Consider the following 18001-nt stretch of genomic DNA (forward strand, 5'->3'; position numbering starts at 1 on the left):
TAAAACAGCATAATTTAATTATTATTTTTTTTTCATCTCTCGCGATCCCTGCAGGTCGACGCCCAACCCGTCCGGTGCTTCAGCGGCAATATTCGCGAGGAACCATCCCTCTACATAAACGGGGCTTGCTGCTGTGACACCTTCTTGACATAGCCTGCCAAAATTTCGGGTCCCTAGCTTTCTGCTTTTACAACTATATCTACTGGCCTATTATTGATCAGGTGAACTTAGCACCGAATGTTGGTATAATTTTGAATGACACTATCTGCTGCGAATTTGCAGCCCATCCATGGAGCCAGCATCACCCGGTGAAAGTGGGGACACTGGGTTGCGCTGCCGGATTACTGTCGGAGGGCTAGGCGCCCTTTTCGCGGACGCTCCGGCGCACTCCAATGCTGTAGATGTATCGAGCTGGTTTCATCCGGTTCCGCCGAGTCGCAGCACTCGAAGGTAGCTGAAGTTCCCGACGGCTTGCGGCGGCTTGCCGAAAAAGGGCGAACCGCGAAATACCCGACGGGTGCCAAGCATACCTCGAAAAAGAGCGCTCGCGTGCGTGGAGCCCGCGCAGAGGCGGGCACACCTGCGAGCGAGCACCCACTTTTCGGTGCCCACAGTGGCGCGGGGGCGACGTCTGCGGGCGAGGAGGGGTGCGTGGCGCCGCGCAAGCGCTTAGCACGCGCGCGCCGCTTCATGCGCGACGTGGGACGACGCTCGTTCGGTGGCGCGGCAGCTTTCTCCGCGTTCCAGCGTAGCGTGCCATTGTGCGAGCACGCCGAGTGGAGGCGACTCTCGTTACGTTCGTCTTCCGCCGCCTTTGTGGCGGCCGGTCGTCCTGTGTTTGCGGTTTTGTTTGCTCGTTTCTTCGCCTCGCACGTGGGTGCCACGCGCGCGGGCCCGCGGCCCGCGCGCCGCGTAGGAGGGATTGCGTGGTGCGCACAGTATTCCCGAATCGGTCGGAGGATGCGCGCCCGATGCGCAATAGCGCGATGCGAGCCTTGGCAGAGCGGGGGGAGGGCGTCGAACGGCGGCTTGCCCACACCGCAGCTGCTCAGTCCCGGTGGCGTAGCGCCCCGCGAGCACCAGCTCATTAAAGGAGCGGGACGCCCTCGCGGCTGGCGCTTCAGCCGCCGCTGTCTGCACCACATCCGTTGGCCTGGCGGCGACTGGGGCGGAATCAATTTGGTCCTAATGATTGCGCTCGACCCGGATTGAACCACGGGGTGACAGCGTACGCACCGATGGGGCGGAGAGCACGCTAAACATGTGCGTCTTTCTCACTGGTTTGTTGTTTAGCATCAGACGCTTGCATGGCGACGTCAAGCGGCTTTAACCGAGAACCGGCACACCGTCACGATGCATTTCGCTCGATCCTATTCCTTCGTCACCCGCCGTTCACGGTCGGCCGATTCCGGCGATATTGTACAGGCGGAACACCGCTTGGCTCACTGACGAAGCGCGAAAAGGAAAATAATTGGAATGAAATCGCCATTATCCCGGCAAGCTCTCGCGCATACCACACAGTCTTGCGCATAAGCGGTTCAAAATAAATAAATAAATAACCAAATAAATAGCCCGACGAGGGTCGTTTCCGAGGCGCCTGTTCCGGACACCATCTTGGCCATCTTCTGACAAGCTCTAATGGCTGTCAGAACCTGTCTGATCAATTTGCACTTTTTGCGAGGCTATACATAGGTACTCCTTCAGCAAGCAACACCCTTTCTGAGTCGCATGTCTGATTGGAACAAATGATAAAGGTTGTCGGCAGCAAGCAAGGCAGAATTTGACAGCTTTCAGACTCCCGGTTATCTTTCAGTCTCTGCGTGTACCGAAACCGACGCCCCAGCGACTGAGCCGCCGACTCACCAGCATCGGCACGCGCATGCACGCGAGGTATGAGCGCTCGCGTAGTGCGCCGAAGAATCTATTTACGCTGTTCCCGAGTGTGGAAGCACGAGTCTACACACGCGTGCTGCGCACTGGTTTCAGTTTGGGTGGAGTTGTTTGTTAACTTGTTACGTTATATATTAACGATACACGTCTTAGGTGCAAACCAAGATACATTGCGAGGACTTAATTTAAGTTAATAACATTTAGGTGTGCAGTCACGACCGTCCACGCTTCGCGCTGTCCGCCGTCCGAGCGGCACCCTTCCTGCCATCAAGATTGGCCGGTTGCGTATGGTGGATGGATGATAATAAAGGGAATATACGCACAATTATACCGTATAGGTACGCATAGAATCTATATATAGCAAAAAGAAATACTTCGGATATACGGGCCCAGAAAGCATATCAAACTCGTGTAAACTACGCCCGATTGAGTGACGTAAATGCTCCATCAGTCAGCACATAGGTCACATACTTTGCGCGTGCCCTCAGTATGCGGCCCAGCGAAGGACACGTTTAGTGTCCTTCCCTCCAAGGACAAGTTTAGTGTTGACTGCTTGGACTCCCGCCCCTATTGGGAAAAAAAGATTTCATGTGCGTAGAGAAGCGTTGACCATACCCAACGCACCATAAGATCACTCTTGAACTTTCTATATGAGACTAGCTTAGACGGTTGTCTCTGCATGATCCCTGAGATGTCAAGACAGTGCGAAAGGTGTCTGCGCGATAACGTTTTGTGTGGGCAAGATTACTCTTGCGCGTAGTGTGTCTAACGCGCACATCCATGCGTTGGACAACATGTATACAGCATCTCATTGTACCGTATATCATAATCACCAGCCACGTATACCTTGCCCTGTACCTCTCACTTCCTCTTACCCCAGTGAGGGGTAAGAGGAAGTGAGAGGTACATTCCTCTTACCCCAGTGAGGCTGGAGACAAGCTCTCCGGGCTGACCTCTCCTCTTTTCTCTTCATTAAAATCTGCTACCACTCCTCCTCCACCAGTAAGCAAAATCAAAATCAGTTTGCAGCTCTACAGAAAAGCTTTTACTTCATTCCCGTGATTTTTGTAAATGTCATATCCTCAAAATAGGGGTATACTCGTTCCACTGCGACATGCAATACGTCGGTTTTGTTAGTTTGAGTTACTCTTTAGGATACATCCTTTGCACAATTTCGACATTTCTTTTGATTGCTGCGTTGTCTTCCTGGGACCCGAAGACCAGACAGGAACATTATTGCTGTTCAAGTCGGTTCTTATTACCGCCTGTATGATAAGAACTTGAAAAAAAAAAGAAACTTTATGTTTGAATGCCCCGATTAGGTGCCGAAGACAACATATATATCTCCGTTTCAGTGAAAAAAAAGTAAACATCCTGATCCTTGTGGTATAACAACCTCATCCTTGTCGTATAACAACCGCTCTTGTTGGTATCGACGCGGAGATGAAGGTGCAGCATCGCGGGTTAGGTTGGCATGTTGATGCTGCATATATTCGTGTCGTCGCGCTATTCGGAAAACACTTCACCGGTGCTTTTTGCTTTCTGCAGGTGACGACACAACGGACTAGACTGAACTGGTGGGGATTTTAACGTAAGTTAACAGCAATATAATGCGCGTAAACCACTTCTGCATGCCTGACTTTCTGTGTGGGAAGAATATTTTACCTGATCGCATATGAGTTGATGATGAAAAGGTTTAAAAGGAACGTAACCAATTGGGTACCATTAAGGAACTTAGGAGCATTTATGTTTCAACCTTTTAAAACGAATTTGGTATTATATTTTTCACTTTGCTAAAATCTTTGAAGCCCTGAATACAGCGTGCTTATTTCTTTACCTCGAACACTTCTTAAAAAAGAAAGAACCTACTAGCTTTGCTCGAATTACGTCACTACAGGTGAATCTGCCCAGGAGTGCACAATATGCAGGACAAAAAAAAAATATAGCAACCATATTTATTCATTCAACTAATCGCATTCATTAACTTCCAAGTTACAAAGTTTACGGCACCAGTTTGTACTGGCAAGTTGAAGGGAGTCTAGTTCAGCGTTTCTCCATTTCAAAATGGCCGTGTAGACAGAAATCACTGGCGTCGTCGATTGACACTCGCTTAATCTAGCTGACTGCTCACGTGGCACCGCGAAGCGCGGCCCTCCGTCGAACTCCTCCGTGACGAAAACACGTAAGCGGAGTAAAAATGAAGCACCCGTCGCACTACCTTTCTTCCCACGAGCTGATTCCGATTGGAGTTTGGCGCAACTCCCGGATGGACGCGTCGTCACTTCGGCAACGGGGTGGAGAAGGACCGCTTCATCACGTGGTACGGCGAAGCGTTACTTTAGGCCTTCCTGCCAAGTCTAAGGGGGGTTCCACCGTGAGTCGCGCTTCGCAATGTATCGTGCGTATAGTTAGGCAGGCTGAACTAATCGTTTCACGCCACGGTTATTTCGGTCGACGGGGTCATCTTGAAATGGAGAAACCCGGAACCCGAATCTTATGGCGGTTCCCTTCAACTTTCCTATATAAACAAATGGCGTAAAATTAGTAGTTAGGAATTTAATTATTGTAATTAGTTTCATTAGCAAATCAATTGATTTTCTTTCTCTTGTAGTCCGCTTGGGCGGATAATTCATCTGTAGTGTCGTGGTTCGAGTCAATTTTGTAGACTCAAAAATAAAAAAAAAAGTAGGAAGAAGAGGGAACCAAAAACTGGTTCGAACGTTCACGAGGATGTTTATTTTTTTTTCCACGTTAAAAATCGGCTTATTCGCTATCTAACAATTGCACTTCTGTGTCTCGCATGTGTTCGAATAGGTATGAAGAGCTTCCTAGAAGAAGAGAAACATTGAGGATGAAGAACCCGGGGATGCTCGGGGCCATTGTGATTTGAGACGTCGCAGCCTCCGCACGCACAACTGAGACGGAAGCAGTTCAGCTGAAAACCTGCGCCCAACTCTTGCCGTCGACCTGCTGCTATCTCGGTGGAGTAATAAAGAATACTTTATGCCTACACGTACTTCCGAATAAGAGATGGACGGTCATCTTTCTTTTTTTCCCCCTTTTTCTGCTGCTTTCTTGGGGGCGTGATACCTCGTGATATCGAGGGCGCTAAAATCCGGGAAAAAAAGAAATGAAAGAAAGCCGCGGCGGCGGTGTTTCGCGGGCCACGATTGTAATTGGGCGCCTCGCGGCCGAGCCGACACGCCTGGCTTGGCCCTCCGCGTAGCGGCCGGCCGGCAGTTCCGACTCACACGCGGTGGGCCGCCACTGCAGTGCAGCCCCACCACGCAGCGGCAGCCGGCACGTGGTAATGATAGAGCAGGGCGCTTATCGGGGGCTTATCGCGGATAGTGCCGTGCCATTACGAATGTGAGAGGGGCGCCACACGGGGGCGATCGGCACGCACGTACCCGTCCGAGTGCGTGAAAGAAGAACTCGCTGCGCTCACCCCGCGCAGAGCCGGCTATTCCGCCCAACGACCACGACGCTCGTCAGGCGCCGCGATTTCGACCGGAGCTTGCGGCTTTTCCCGCTCGCTCGGAAAAGGACACCGGCCGGGTTTGTGGACGGCGTCCTGCTGCCGTGCACCAGGTTGCCGGTTCGACTCCCGGCCACGACGGGCACACTTCTACGCTGGAGGCGACCGACTGAGCTGTCTGATGCTCCACACGGAGCACGAACAGCGCAAGAGGCAACGCGAGGACGACGCAGGACAGCGCTTGTGCCGCAACGTCGTCTTCCACATGCGGCATCCCTCGTAATCCACTGTGCAGGTTCGACAAGTCAGACACCGCAATATCATTTGAGAGGAACGGAAACAGCATATATGAACTGTTGAAAGATTGGCTGAGCAGAACGAGAGCATTCAGCGGCCGCATTTTCCATATATACGTACCTGTAAAGGATGTTGACAAACTGCATGGCGGCTGAAAAGTAACTTCGCCCCAAAAATGTGGAAGACCACCGTTTTCGGGCTTCGCAGAGGACAGAAACAGCGGGGCGCTTTGTTAGTGGGTCAGGAGGCGCTCTTCGGCGGCAGAGAACCCGCGTCGCCGTCCCGGTGCGTCGTAAAATGTCGCACGTGCGGCCTGGAGACGCGGGGAAGCGGGTGGCGTTGGGAGCTGCTTGGCCCAGGAGCGCGGACGGAGGCGCGAACGGCTGCCCCCTCGCACCTAGTGCGGACCACGGGCAAAACATCATTAGGCCGTCAATGCCTCCGGGGCAAAGAAGCAATTTCAGAGCAAGAGGGATCGTGTAACCCGATGTGCGGGCTCTTGAGCGACGGGCTATCATCAGAGGCGCAGTCCGTCTTTGGACCGACAGTTTTACGGGCCCGCCAGAGACGAACCACCCGCAAGACGGCATTGTGCATCGGTGCGTGCGCTTCGGCGGGGACGCCCTTTACGGCAAGCAGTCTGCGATGTTTAATTAAGGCGCGAGAACGGGGCGACTCGGATGCTTCTTTCTCCGTAAGTGTTCTGGGAAACGCCGGGAGATTTTAACATGTCGCAGAGCAGAACGGTTTGTTTGTTATTGGTGTATTTGCTGTTTCCTTTCTCTTTTTCTATCTCTCTGAATGTTCCGAGAAACGCAGGAAGAGGGTGAGAGAAATAGTGACCAGTGAGTGACAGCCCAGTAGCCCAATCAGGACCCTGGGGTGTCGTGATTTGCCGTGAGGGGATTCGGGAGGAGCAACCGAAGGGTTAAAACCTGGCTTCCGACACCTCTCATGGGGGTTCCGGACGCTGGAAAGGTGCCCTGCACTTTAGGCTCTGCCGAGTTAAGGCGCCGGTCCCAGTATAACCGAAGGGTCTTGACGTGTACAAACGGTGTTATGCACTAACCCCGACCCTTACTTCGAGGTTTCACCGCAGATGCCATAACTACTGTAATACAAAATAAAATGTGTGTGTACGTTGGGGGGGGGGGGGGGGGAGGGTCGGAGTCATACTGTGGATGATGCCGCATAACGTAGCTAGCGGCTCTAACTGTCGGCTGCAAGATGAACAAAAAGAAAGAAGAAGCGAAGGTCAGAAAGCGCATTTGCGGGCGAATATACAGTTTCACCAAAAGCATGCACCCCGCGGAGAGCGCGCGGTAAAAAGCAGTCGCTAAGCAGCGTAACTTGTTTTCATTTATGAGCTATCCCCTCAGAAATACCAATGCGGGACGTCTCATGATAGGAGGACCTTGTTGAAGGTTATGTTACGATTGTTGTGAATCAGGAAGAAAGAACTCGAAGGAGGCAAAGTTTGTTACAGTGGCGATGGGAGCGGGAAGAGCATTTCAGCCTCACGTGGAACAGCACATCAGGTGCAAACGCCTGCAAAGCAACACCTGCATACGGGCTGGATGGTGCATTGCAGATCGACGGAAAATAAGCGCACAGGAAGACACACACGAACAGCCGTTCTCTATTTGTTCTCTGCAATATGTTCTCTGCAAAGCAGAGAACATATTTTTACGAGTGCGATGTCACAACGGCATCACGGAATCACTGCGGTAGATTGAAATTTATACAGCTCACCTCAATTTGCTCCACCGTATATAGGTGCGCGACTTCAAATGGCGACATGTAGCTCTGGTTTCGCGATCGCAGTGGCATTTACACATTAAATGAGTGCCGCACCACTGTTCAAATGCTTGTAGTCCTGTTAACGCCATCACATATATTTCTCATTCCACGTATCCTCAGGTATTCTCAGGTATTCCACGTAACCTCAGGTATCCTCAGGTATTCCACGTAACCTCAGGTATCCTCAGGTGTTCCACGTAACCTCAGCTTCTGAAATAAGGACGTGATGCGGTGGTGATCTGACCAAAAGAACGCATACCTTCCTTCTTTTTTTTCTCTCTCCCTTTCTCTTTTATTCCTTTCCTGTATACTGACTATAAAGCATGGTCCTTTTTTTTTTAATCCAGATTTATTTTATACAAATTTACACACGCGTAAACTAAACGCTCTGTTCGTATACAAAACCATTTCCTTGTTCGTCTCGTCTTCCTCAGTGCGCTGCACCAAAATGAAGGAGACACCTGGCTCAGGAATAAGTGAAGCACGATGCAAGCGTTTCCAAGCGCCGGAGGAGGAGGCCGCGGCTGTGCAGTTTCGCTCGTGGTGCACACAACTGCGTGGCGATGAAGCGATCCCGCTTCGCGTCGACTTCTCGCGCCGCAGACCGCGTGCGGGTGCCCGACGAGCGGCCGTGAGTCCAATCGGCGTCGACGTCTCTATAGCGTATACCGCTGCGTTCGAGCTTCGTGCTGGGGCAGTCACGCTCAATTAGAAGATACGTGTGGTCCAATCACATTTGCATGCACCACGAAACCGCCGCGTGTAGTCATCGGCAGCGTTTTCCCGACGGCTGGCGCGGCGCACTGCCGACGTGGTATACGGGAATACGCATATTCCTGCTATGCATAAATATGAGCCTGCTCCTAGGCTCACGCACTGCACGAGACCCCTGGGCTTAAAGGGATGTTCCACATCCGCCACCATGGCAGCGAACGGCGCTAGCTAACACTCCCAGGGCCAATATTGTATGCATACACAAATGCCATACATACATACATACATACATACATACATACATACATACATACATACATACATACATACATACATACATACATACATACATACATACATACATACACACATACGCACATACATACATACATACATACATACATACATACATACATACATACATACATACATACATACATACATACATACATACATACATAACATACATACATACATACATACATACATACATACATACATACGGGACGACGGCCGGCACTGTAACCGAAATAAATATATAAGGCATCGCAAGCGTATGAGCGATGTGGGTTGTGGTCCCGCCTGCGCCAAGTTATCTTTTCGTCCACTTTCATTTCCCTTTGCCTCTTATTTCTACAATCAATTAAACGTAATAACTTCCCCTACGTTTTCCCTGGCTTCGTCGTATATTTTGTTCATACGGTTACATTTACCAAAAAAGATACAGCCCCTCAGACACTCTTCTCGGTGTTTCCGCTCTGTCGCTCCCTCTCTTTTCATGCACCACTTCGCCATTTAACTGAATAACGCATAAATTCAGGGAGGCGCGTCGGTCTCCGTTCTCCTCCAAGTGTCAGGCGCGTCTAAGGCTTGTCGGCAGCGATAATGCGAAAGGTGGGGCTTGAAACTAAATCGAGAAAGAACAAATAACCAAACAAAAGCTCGACCGGAACTGAAATTTGGGCGAGTCCGCACGACTGCACTTTCGCCTTGGTCGCACAAGTGAGACGAACACTGAACACGACGGGACGAGCGCTTGGGCTGCGAAGGGAAATAGGAAACCTCAGCCATTTTTTTTTTAGTATACCATACCTCTCATATTCTATAAACGGAACCATATTCATACAAGTTCCTTAACATACGTAAGGGCGTTTTCTGGTTGACCGGCTCTGGATACCAATTACAAAAATAAAAAGTAAACTATAGCGGAAGAGCATGCACCTCAGTCGGCTTCGAACTAGGGACCTTTCTTTTTTTTTTTCGATAACGCAATGATGAAACAAATCGTGCCAGCAGAAGTGATTTGATTATTATGACTAATGGTACAGTACTCCTTAGTCAGAGTCCACCGCAGCGGCTGTGGCGTTTTGATGGCCGCAGCGGCCGCATTTCGATGGGCGCGAAATGTGAAAACGCCCGTGCGCCGTGCATTGGGTCCACGTTAAGAAACCCCCAGGCGGTCGAAATCGATCCGGTGTCCTCTACTGCCGCGTGCCAAAACCGCATTGTGCCATTTTACGTGCCAAAACCACATTGTGGTTTTGGCACGTAAAATCCCCGGAACTTAATTTACGGCGTTGCGCTGCTGGATCACGACGGTCGCGGGTTCAAACCCCGGCCGCTGCGGCCCCGTTCCGATGGGGGCGGAATGCAAAACATGTTTTGTACCACGCGTTCAACAATCCAAGGTGGTGAAAATTAATGTGGAGCCCTCCACTACTGCGTCTTTCCTGTCTTGCTTTTGAAAGGCAAATTCAATCAATTATTATTACTGTTGTTGGTGGTGGTGGTGGGGGTGTCGTCGTCGTCGTCGTTGTCGTTGTTGTTGCTGTTGTAACCATGTACAAACACCACAAAGATGGAAAGAAAAGCGCGCTTGTAATTGTGTCCTAAAAAGGACACCACGCCCGCCCACTTTAGAGGAGAGAAGAAAACTAATACATCACAGTTTCGACCACAAGGGCAAAGCAACGAATGCGATAGCAATATGTTAGAACATTACACGAAGTGTATAGGACTCGTAGCTGTCGTGGCACTACGAATTGAAGTAAACGTAAGCTGACTAAGTAAGAACGAGCTGTTGTGCTACGGGTCCTCTGTACGAATCCTGCCATCGAACAATTTTATTTTAATTTACTAATTAAAGCCAACGTCTTGCCTAGTGACTTTACCACCACTTTTCCCGTTTCGGGTATGTTTCAAACCTCTTTCCTGGACCCAATCCCGGAGGTAGTGCACAGCCAATAAAGTTACATAATTCTCAGGTTTGAGCACTGTCATTGTTTCGCACTTGTGATATTTATAATATGCCTGAGAACAATTAAGATACAAGGCATGCGCTGTCGGCGTTTTGCTTCATGATATTTGTTTTGTGGGCGGCGATTCTCAAAATTCTCAGGAATAATTTTGTTAAGAATGTAAGATTTGGTGTGAGCACCGTTAATGATAGAATGGTACGACAATATATAACCCGCATATAGCGCATGTCATATATAAGCATGGCGTGGCATGTACAGCTTACACATGCCTAAATATGTACAGGGTGTTTCTCGTAACTTGTGACGAGGATTTAAGTAAAGCGGTTAGCCGCAGCTGAATGAAACTAATGGCATAGGGTTTGCCGCCATGTGGCGCTCCTTAGAGTAATGTCTTTTTACATTCCGCTTAATTACTTAAGATAAATTAGGCAAAATATTTAACATTCACTCTAGGGCAAAGTGCGTTTCGCTGAGTTGTAGAGTAGGTTCAAAAACGACCGATCCAATTTCTTGGGGCAACGTGCATGCTGCGTGGTGATTCTTTTTTTTTTTAGGCGTTTAACGAAAGCCCGCGAAATACGGAATAAAACCACGTGACTGCGCTCGTGCGCTATCGCATTGCACCGCTCTCGAGCGTGCGTCGAGCCTATCGCTTAACCAGGGACGACGGCGCTTCCCTTCCGTGGTGTGCCACCGCCAAAGATGCTGACGCACTGTGAAGCCGCGATGCAGCCGCGGCCGCTCAGTTCGCCACGGTCCGCGCGCGCGGTTCTTTCGCACGAACCGCGATCGAGAGCGCTGAGACACGATAGCGCGAGAGCGCAGTCGAGTGGTCTGATTTCGCATTTCGCGGGCTTCCCTTAAACGCCGAAAAACTTGACCGCGCAGCGTGTACGCGTTGCCACAAAAAATTGGATCGGTCGTTTCTGAACCCCCTCTACGCAACGCAACGAAACGCACTTGGCCCTAAAGTTAACATTAAACATTTTGCATTATTCATCTTAGTCAATTAACTAATTGAGCGGAATATAAATAAAGGGAGCGCCATATGACGGCGAACCTTACACGCGGTTAGCTCCGGCTAAACACCTTTTTTTTTCACCGTTGGCACAAGTTACGTGAGACACCCTGCATACGGAACCTCACGGTAACGGCGATGGCGACGGCGGAAATTCGCTTGGAGTTCTCATATAATTGCTACGGCAAGCTAGCAGGCAAGCGTGTTGCCTCCTGCGGCAGCTTCCGGCACCGCAGTTTAATCAATTCCCGCGGAGAAAGAGATACACTTCATCATTTACAAACGGCTATTCGTCCGAGCCGTCGGCGCTGGTGCAAATAAAGAGAAACACATGGCACTTCGCATAGCAACTGGTTCAGCTTGTTTTCACAATCAACCTTCTTGCGGCGTATGCAATCATCGCGCTGCGCCATCGCGCGCCCCCGGAACACGCGGCGCGGGCCCTCGAGAGACCCTCGTGAGCCGCTCGCTTGTTGGAGGCTTTTTCACCCCCTTTCGACTGATTGAATTCAATTGTATTTGACAAAGCGCGTACAGTGAATTTCCACGAACCGTTTGGACGCATAGGCAAATGCTAGTAATCGGTCCAATATTGAAGTGCAGTAAGGTATGCGCAGCTATAGGTTTTATACTCGCACTGAAAGCATGGCAACAATCGGCTCATCCCTATGCATACATACTGCACGTGGCGGTGTCAACAAAGCGCCCTCGTGCGACACTCCATCCATGCGGGTCGATTTGCAAACGTCTTAGTCGTTCGGGAAAGGCAGGCGCCCTCGCAGTGAGTAGCGTGCGTCGAGACAAAGTTATTTGCATGTTGGCCGATCGGTATCGCGGATGCCCAGACGCTTGGGAGCCGGTGGTTTCCCACCTAAGAGCCAATAGGGAACATAGGTCGCGTACATAGAACGAATAGGTTGAACTCCAGTAGCATACCGATGGTTAGTTCTTGCAAGGATTACTAATAAACAATAATAATCATCGTTGTTGCTGTATACCAGCTGCGAAGAACGGGGATTCGAACCACCGAGGGGCCAAGTATATACCCCAAGATATTATGCAAGAGATAACTAAGGGGGCGGAAATAGAAAAAGAAGAAGGATAGAACGACTAAACTAACGAAACAAACATTAGAGCAAAATATCAAATATCAAGACAAGACGGCAAAGAATCTGAGCGACGGTGTTGAGAGAGCTTCCGAAACCGTAGGTTGCGATTCCTAGGACGGTCTGGTCCAAACGATCTTCAGCACAGAATACATTAAACGCGGTGTTCCGCTGCATGCGGACCTAACTCTGTGATAATAAATAACAAGGCTTAGCCGCCGTACGCTGCACGACGTTAATCAGCGCACTATTTCTTCCACTCTCTATTTCTTTGGTTTCACGCCTTCTGCTATCATATTGTAATCACTTTACCCACTTTCACCCGCCCAGGGTAGCCAGCCAGTCTCCATATGGATTAACCCCTCTGTTATAACTTCTTTCCTCTCTTTACTTCTCTCTTTCTATTGAAAACCTTAGAATAAGTGATAATAAATAGTGTTAGGCAGTAATAATAATCTTAATAAAAAGTATTAGTGTATTTGTACATTTACAAAAATTTCCAGGGGCACCAGGCGTGAAGGCGTACAGCGTTGCCTGACGAGAGCATGGGCACCTAAGACGCACTCGAACAATCAAAATAAGCAATACGATTTTCAGACATAGCAATGCGAAGCGGTCTCCTCAAAGTGACCACCAATAATAGCGCAAGTTGTTTTCCATTAGTATTATGTGAGAATAGATTAATAATGGTAATATGACACGCAGGATAGCAAGTATAATTTCATGTCATTTAGTGCGATGAGACGCAACATGTCCAAAAGGGAAAGGGATAAAGAAAATTAGTTACAGCAAGTTCACTTAGATGAGAACCGCACTGAGATAGACTACGCACTACAATAATACTTGATGGAAGAATTGGAAGAATTATATAATCAAGTGAAAAGGGGTAGCCGTCGCCATCCGACTCTTCCATTTATTTTCATCTGAATAATCTTTTTCATCTCTCTGCAGTTATAAACACTTCACATATTTACGGGACACGAAGTGCACTAAAGTGTGCTATACTGGTCAATCCTGTGGCTTCTGCGTTCAGCTGTTTTGAAGTGAAATAGCCGTTTACTCTGCTTGCAAGTGAGAGACCCTGTCAGTGCGAATGTCAACGCGGCTTCGAACGTGTCTGCACGTATGTATGGGACAAACCTAAAGCTGGCTTACCCACAGCAAGAGTATTTGCGGGGAGAAGCCTACTTCCACAGTTAACTTAGTTTTAAGCAGATTGGAAGTATTTATGTATGAGCGTGGGCGAGAACGTTTGTTAATAAATAAACGAGCAAATAGATAAGTTCAGTAGGTGTAGTAAAACTGCGAGTGGGGTGCTGCTGGAAAGAGGCGCTTGCACTACAACTCATCTAATTCGGCCGCTGTTGACACTGGCGGAAATAAACATCCGTTAGCTACGTGGCTTAATAGCTGCGGCTTGAATACCAGCGCAATCGTCTACGCAGCTAATGCGGTCCGCGCGCAACAGTGTGCTCCCTTCCCCTCGCGCTCGTTCTGGAATCTACAGTGTGTAGCGAACAGCTTTACGCAGCGCTTTCTTGGGCGTCAGGACAGTGCGCTACGCATGGGCTTAACTGGAGCGCCCTGGGTCATGGCGAACCTTCTCGAGAGACGACCCGTTCGCGAAGGGGTACGACCAAGCAGACGAAGGAGAGAGAGAGAGAGAGAGATTTCGCGTTCACATATCTCGAAAAGATGCGATATACGCGCTCTCCTTCTTTTTTTTTTTTTTTTTTTTGCTTTGTGCACAGAAAGCCTTCGTGTTCAATGCAGAAAAAAAAGGGGGAGGGAAAAAATGGAAAGAGAAGAATTATTTGAGGTCGCGGCAGCAGGTCGGCATGCATGGACGGTCGAATCCATATAGCGGGAAAAAGGTTGTTCACGTGAAGGGCGCGACAGGAACTGTATACAGACTCCGCTGGTTTCCTTTCTTTTTTTTTTTTTTTTTTCGGTCTCCGCCACGGGATCCTTAACCTTCCATCAAGACACATTTCTCGCTTTATACATGCGCTGCTCACGGTTTGGCTCACGCGAGCCGCCTTGCCACCGACTCTCTTTTTATTTCTTATTTCTATTACGAAGTGTACGAGGCAGGGTCGCTCCAAGTGGCGCACAGAATTCCACGGTCTGTTTGCGAACGCGCCTGGCAGAACGGAGTTGAAAAAAGAAGAGATGCGGAGCCGCGAAGGAAGAGAGCGGAGGCGATATTCCCGAAGGAGGAATCGCGCGCCGTTCGCTGGATGCGTTATACTCGGCGCGCGCTATGGAAAAAGAATGTGCACACGGAGCGTGCGTAGCGCGTTGGTGGCACGGCAGCTAAGCAAACGCTCGGAGGAGCAGGCATGATGTCGGGAGACGTGAACGGCGGCGGCTTCCGACTAAACGAAGAAATAGAAAACGGCATGAAAAGAAGCGGGGGGGGGGGGCGCAGAGCACCGTCAATATCTCGATCTCAGTCACGCCTTTCGTGCGCACGCGCGGGCCCTAAGAATGAGGCGACCGCCGATCCAATGCGGGTAAACACGCGGTTTCTTTTGCCCGCTCTTCACCGCCTCGCCTAAAAGTACCCCGACTCTGCTTTTATTTATTTATTTATTTATTTATTTATTTATTTATTTATTTATTTGGTTTGCGGGCGGGCAGGAAAGGGTACGGCACACGGATCGGTATCGACCGAGAACGGCGCCCAAAGCGACGCTCCGCGCAACGGAGCGGTGCGTGAGGGGAGCATCGACGATGGGAGCACGCTCAGCTGCGCGCACCGCATGTGGAGCACCGCTCGTGCACAAGCAGCGTCCGTTAGCTCAAAGGATGCGGCCGAATGTAAGACGCTGGTCTTCTTGTGCCGTTGTTTTTCGTATGCCTCATCGCGGTGCCGAGACACACGCGAACGCTCGGAGCACTGCGCGAAATGACAAGCTGCGAATGGAGCCGCGCTCACGCGAGCAGTTCGGCCGCCTGGACTACTCAACGAGTATAGTGCACCACGCTGTATGCCCTGCGCGGTAATGACGTTTCCGCACCACCCCCGGTGCTTTTCCTGGTTCTCCTGCAGGCGTTGGTCGTGGGTCGTCACACACAGACACACCCCTCGCAATATACGAGCCCACGCACGTGCTCACTTCCACAAGCCAACAAAACGTACCATATACACACTCGTCCGGGGATAGCCGAACTCGGTGCAGATACGCATGCTCATTCTTTTTTTTTTCTTTTTTTCTGCGCAGTAAACAAACAGCCGACGGCGCAGAGAGGAGAGGACAGCTGCCGGCAACGACCTCTGCAGCGAGCAGCCGCCGTGCTCGAACTTCGCTGCTCCGAGCGCTTTCGGATTCCTTGATCGACGAATGCGCAGCTCCGCTCTTCCTCAGTCCAACGATGGGGCTTCGTACAGAGCACTTTTGGCCGGTAGATAGGACGCGTCCACGCCGTAAGGTGGCTGCCAGCTCGCCAAGTTGGCGTATTGCGCGGCTCAACTTTAGTTTACAACCTCGCCTCATCATATATGCAGACTGAAGGCGCCTCACATCTCACGAAATGTCGAGAGCTTGTCGTACCTTCGCGATCCTTTCCCTACACGCCGGAGGAGGACCTTGGTATAAGACCGATACTTGGGTTGGTTGGTCGAAACACACTTTCGAACGCTAGCTCGAAGCATGGACGCTACACAGCCTGAGAAGAGCGGCTTCCGAAACGAGTACACCCTGGACTGAATTAGTGCAGGCCCTTCAGTTTCCCCCTTCCGAACGTAACAGGTGCCGTCCACGGCGCCAGGAACAAAACGAGCAGTCGTTTAGGCTGTTTGGGGAGTGCCATTCACGCTCAGTATCTCTACCTCTATCTGTGCGCTTGCGTCTGCACGCCTGCAATCAGTGCGCGCGCGTTTCTGCGTGTGCGTGCGTATGTGGGGCCGATGATGCGGTTAATTTCTGCTCGCGAGGCCTCCTCGTAAATACTGCCTGGCTTGGCAAGCGCACGGTGAGGATTGACTGCGCGGCAAAAAGGAGAGACGCGCGGAGCGGCGACACGCTGTAGCGACAGAGACGCCCACACGCGGCGCGGAATTCCGGGTCCTGACGTCAGTGACAAAGAAGCCGCCGGGACGTTGCGGCATCTCCGCCCGCGAAATCGCGTCCGCGGCCGACGCGGCGGTGGGACGAGGCGCGCCGTCATGAATATGCAACGCTGCTCCGAGGGAACCCGCGCACAGCAGCCGAAGAGACGTGCACACCCATACAGGGGCACACACGCACGCACGCGAGAACGATCGTCTCCCGCGAAGCTTTAATTTAAAAATACCTCGTGGGTCCCTCTCAGCCGCGGTAGAGGCTCCTCCATGCCCTCCGCGAGAGATGTCATGGCCGCGCCGAAGTGCCGTGGTTGGTGCGTGTGTCGCTGTTGGATGTCTGTTTGCACAGGCCATATGATGTCGCGCTTCGTTTTTCACATCTGCGATTTCCGCAAGCGCAAACTTCGCATTGTCGTTTCACACGTGCCGGTGGCGATTTTCGCATTTGCGAGCACTTAAAGGGCAAGACTAGGGTTTCTTTTATTTATTTATTTTTTTCGCGTGGGGGGTCGTGCAGTCCGCTTCGGTAAGAACGAAGTATAAACGAAACGGACACTGTCTTTTTTAAAGGTCTTTCGAACAGCGAAAACCTCCAACCATTTGCAACATGTTCTTTTCCCGTCCTAAAACGACATCTCGCCTAACGAGGCTGATAGTGAATGTCCTCGGATGAACTTTGATCGCAGGTCTGCTGTTGCTGCCTCAAAACATGGTTCGTACCTACGAGGGGGATTAGCCACATTGGAGGTAATGAAAAGTGCGCCCATGCATCAAAACACAAAGAGGTCTAAAAAGCAAACAATCAAACAACAAAACATTAGGCCGGCAACTTAAGCATGACGAAATTTTGAGATGGTTAATTGGTAAAAAGAGGGGAAAAAATAAAGCATATCACGGTACCCTAGCAGCGTAATCTTCCCAGCGCTTGAGTGAACTGAATGAGGAACGAATAAACTGAATTCGATTGAACTTATGCATAGCAGTAATAATCGACCCGTGGCTTGTGCCTAATTGACAGCGACGCAGAGACCAAGCTTCCGAGTTACGTCATCTGATAGCATGTAAGTATACACTCCGAAACCGAGCACCCCGATTACCGCCTTAATTTCGAAGGACAGAACGGGGGGAAAAGAAAGAGAGAGAGAGAAAATGAAAGAAATGGAACCGCAATGGAATGCAGGTGTAACTCTTCCATCTCAAACCAGCCGCGGTGGCCCAGAGGCGATGTCGTTCTGCTCCCGAGCACGAGTTACAGTGTAACGAGGTCACGGGCTCGACTGGCGGCCGCAGCGTGGCGGTATTTCCGATGGAGCCGAAGTGCAAAAAAAGGCTCGTCTAAACACACTACAGTGAACTAGAAGGCTTTCCAGT

The 18001-nt window shown here is 50.4% G+C and overlaps 1 long non-coding RNA gene across 1 annotated transcript; it reads left to right on the forward strand.

Annotated features, from left to right (window-relative positions):
* Positions 1–892: 892 nt before the first annotated feature.
* On the forward strand, positions 893–4892 carry LOC142584455 (uncharacterized). The gene is made up of 3 exons (XR_012828793.1): positions 893–1263; positions 3439–3481; positions 4705–4892. It is a non-coding gene; the product is annotated as an uncharacterized LOC142584455 (long non-coding RNA).
* The last annotated feature ends 13109 nt before the right edge of the window (positions 4893–18001 follow it).

Source organism: Dermacentor variabilis, chromosome 6 (genome assembly GCF_050947875.1).
Source record: "Dermacentor variabilis isolate Ectoservices chromosome 6, ASM5094787v1, whole genome shotgun sequence".
In the NCBI taxonomy this organism is placed as follows: Eukaryota; Metazoa; Arthropoda; class Arachnida; order Ixodida; family Ixodidae; genus Dermacentor; species Dermacentor variabilis.